Source organism: Sceloporus undulatus, chromosome 8, assembly GCF_019175285.1.
Source record: "Sceloporus undulatus isolate JIND9_A2432 ecotype Alabama chromosome 8, SceUnd_v1.1, whole genome shotgun sequence".
Lineage (NCBI taxonomy): Eukaryota > Metazoa > Chordata > Lepidosauria > Squamata > Phrynosomatidae > Sceloporus > Sceloporus undulatus.
In genome coordinates, this window is record NC_056529.1 from 2,939,809 (window position 1) to 2,944,048 (window position 4,240).

Below are 4,240 nucleotides of genomic sequence, written 5' to 3' on the forward strand. Positions count from 1 at the left end.
TATGGCTCTTTCTGACATGCCCAGGGTTGCACTGACCGCCACTTTTGGGGTCGGGAAGGAATTTTCCTCCAGGACAAATTGGCCAGAGATCCTGGAGGTTTTTCGCCTTCCTCTGGGCATCCAGCAGGAGTCACAGATTTAGGGCCTTTGCGTTTATTTTTTAAAGAATAAATGAATAATTTTAACAAGAATTTTCTTAGTCATGGTCTCATTTCCTATGTTTTATTCATGAATTTGCAAAAGTTAAAGCAGACTCTTGGGATCCCTCTACTAAATAGATTTCCCCTTGCAGTTCTTTGCCTCCTTACTCCCATTCTAGAGAGTTGCTATTTTGCCCCCATTAACCCAAACTACCCTTTTCCAACCCGGGTTACACCAGAAGCGTTGGATGGTCATTCAATATGACCACTACCTGGAGTGATGGGAACTGTAGTCCAAGATACCTTAAGGTGCCACACACACACACACACACACACACACCCCAAAGCAAACCTTGATTTTGCTATTTTATATAAGGCATATGTTTTAAACATTTTACTATGCCATTGTATTTAATGGGACATAGGCATTCATGGATGCTGATATCTATGGGGTGGGGTGGGGTCCTGGAAGCAAACTACAGTGGATACCAAGGGCCCATTGTATTTAAAAGGAGAAGAAGAAAGAAAGAATTCATGTCAAGTGTAAGGCTAGCTGGATCTATGTACAGTCGCCCCTCCTAATGCACAGATCTGAGGTCTGCGTTCTTGGATATGTGCAGAGGGGCGACCTCCACTAATTGCAATGGTGCCCACACCTGTGCAGTGCTCACAGGAGTGTGCTCCATTCAAACCTATGGGGCTTGAATAAGTGTGAACCTGGTTTTTGCGGTGTGTGTGTCTGGAATGGATCCTCCATGAGAATGGAGGGCCAACTGTATTGTCATTTTAGAAAAATTTGCATGTATTTTTGTAGGTTCATTCTAGCTTGCTTTTGCATTAATCTGCAATACCCTCCCCCATTACACATACATAGTTTAGATGTAATCCCTGAGAATAGTGCACCTTTATAAATATAGGCTAAAGCAGTGATGGTGAACTTTTTAGAGGCCGAGTGCCCAAACTGCAACCCAAAACCCACTTATTTATTGCAAAGTGCCATGTCCCTCTGACTTTCTAGTAACAAACTCTGGCAAACTCTGTGCTGGGGCGATGGCACATGTGCCCACAGAGAGGGCTCTGAGTGCCACCTCTGGCACGTGTGCCATAGGTTCGCCATCACTGGGCTAAAGTCTTTCATCAGATGTAGGGCCATGATGTTGTGGATACGATCTCTCTCCTGATCTGAGCCCTGATGCCCATCTAAAATCCAACCCATTACACTGAGGGATGGAGTTCTCTGATGCACTTTGGTGGGTATGACAAGGAGCTGTTAACCTGGAAGACCCTGATTCAAATCTTAACTGTGTTGGAAAGGGCCTTCTCTGTTCCGGCACTTTGGTTGCCCTACTAGAAGTATCACTGTTTTTGGAGAGAATACATTGGAGAATGATTCTGTATTTAGTAACTGCTGCCAGAATTATATTGGCCAAATACTGGAAATCCCCCCAAAAATACCTACAATAGAAGAATGGATAGGGAAGGTTTTAGAATTAAAAGAAATGGATAAAATAACCATATGGGATAATAAAAGATCAACAGACTATTGGGAAAAGGAATGGGAACCTATGAGTAAGTGTGTAAATAATAGATGGGAGTTAAGATCAGATGTGTAGGGACGAAGGGAAAAAAAAGGCATGTTCAAAGTATATTTAATGTAAAATATGGATGTAGGACTGTTTTGATTTATTCTGCTCTATCGGTTTACATGTCTGTTTATATTTTGGGGATAAAATCAAATATGAGGATGTAAAATTTTAGAAGTTAAGAAAGCCTATAAAATGGCAAATGAATGTTTTGATGTATCCATATGCCAATATGGATTATAAACATTTATGCATATGAATCAAAGAGGTGGTGCAAAAATAATAGACACACATACCAACAATATTACATAAAGATACAGCCTACTTGCTCCATTACAGCGGCTACAGCTCCATTAATGTGGAATGTCATGAATGCAAACTCAAGGAGAGAAAGTGCTCTAGGAACTGTTTTAATGGATGATGTGCAACACCTGTGAAACATCAGGCAAGATGGTAAAATAAAGGTACACCATGATGCTGCACCAACATGGTTCTTCCTAAAGAAACCCTTTGGGCCTTGTTTTTCATTTGTCGGTATCTGAAATTTTTGGAGGATAAACTGCCAATATGGATAACATTGGAAGATATACCTCTGTTGTTCTGTATCGACATAAAAAGGGATGCAACATGTATCTCCATTTCTGCATCTGAAGTAGACCCAGGCTGCATCTACACTGAAGAATTAATGCAGTTTGATACCGCTTTAGCTACCAAGGCTCCATCCTACAAAACCCTGGGTTATTTTAGATTTGTGAGGCCCACCAGCATTCTTTGGTAAAGGCTTTGCAGAACTACAAATCCCAGGAGTCCATAGGATGGAGCTGCTGTGGTTTTCAAATTGACAGGCATGACTATATTCTTACTGTTTACATCCTTGTCTTACAAAAAAAAGTTTCAGGGTCTGTAGACAAAGGTCCAAGACACACTGTCGAAATAATCCAGTTTGAGACCATTGAGACCACTTTAACTGCCTTGGCTCAGTGCTAAGGAATTCTGGGGACTGTGGTTTTGTGAGACATTGAGAACTCTGGTGCCGTAATAAACTACAATTCCCAGGGTTCCCTAGCTCCGAGCCAGGGCAGTTAAAGTGGTCTCACACTGGGTTATTTCTGCAGTGTGTCTCTGGACTAAAGTAATCGTATATAAACCTGTGCATTTCCCTTGACATAGTATGTATCTGATTTCTCTCAGGCTGCATCTACACTGCAGAATTAATGCAGCTTGACACTGCTTTAACTGGTAAGGCTTGATGCTATGCAATCCTGTAATTTTGCACTCTATTTAGCCTCCTCCGTCAGAGAGCTCTGGTGCCCCTACAAACTACAAATCCCAGGACTCATTAGTAAAGACAATAATGCTAGGAAGTGGAAAGAGAAGAAGCCTGCGCTCCAGATGGATAGACTCTATTAGGGAGGCCCTGGGTCTGCATTTGCAAGGCCTGAGCAGAGAGCAGTGGAGGACAGAAGGTCTTGGAGATGTCCCATGTCACCATGAGTCGAAGTCGATTTAAGAGCAGCTAACCGGGGACGTAGCCGGGGGGGGGTCCTTGGGGTCCGGACCCCCCCTTCCATTAGAAAAATGAATGGTGCATGCTGCTGCGCCACCGCACCCAAGCCCCAATATAATGGTGGCACTTAGTCTGGACCCCCCCTTCCTAAAATCCTGGCTATGTCCCTGAGCTAACAACAACAAACCTAATTCTGTGTGTTGTTACTGCAACCACCCAGAAGAAGGAGCCTCTGTTCTATGTCCTTTTGCAAGGAAGGAGTCACAACACTGAAGATGCCTGAAGTTGGCAGTCCAACTTGCAACTCAACGGGGCTGATGCCAGTATGCCCTGACCACTAAGCCATATGAAATATAGTTTTTTGTGGGTTTTTCAGGCTATGGAGCCATGTTCTAGAAGAGTTTATTCCTAATGTTCCGCCAGCAGCTATGGATGACATCTTCAGAAAATTTATACAAGGGAAGATGCCAGCCACAAAATGCAGCGAAACGTCAGGAATAAACTCTTCTAGACCATGGCCCCATAGCCTGAAAACCCCACAAGAAATGATGAATGCCGGCCATGAACGCCTTCGACTTTTATTAACATGCCTTAGCTATTGTTATTGCATGCCTCCAAGTCATTTCTGACTTTCGGTGACCCAAAGGCGTACATATCATGGGGTTTTCTTGGCATGTTTCTCCAGAGCTGGTTTGCCATTGGCATCCTCTGAGGCTGCAAGATGGGTTTCCATGGCCGAGCTGAGATTCAAACCCCGGTCTCTTGATGTCCTAATCCAACGCTCAGACAAGGAAAATGTCCCCTCTGTTATTACGCTGTGTGTCATTCTTCGCAATGTTGTCGAAACTGGTAGTACCCCATCCCCACTTTTCCGTCCCACTTTGCCTCCCCTCCAGTAGAAAGATCTCAAACAAGACACGGCAACATATGGTTCAAAAGCTTTATATTTATAGATATCTCTTCCCCCCCCCCCCAAAAAAATATACACAATCTATATACAATTATCCCAT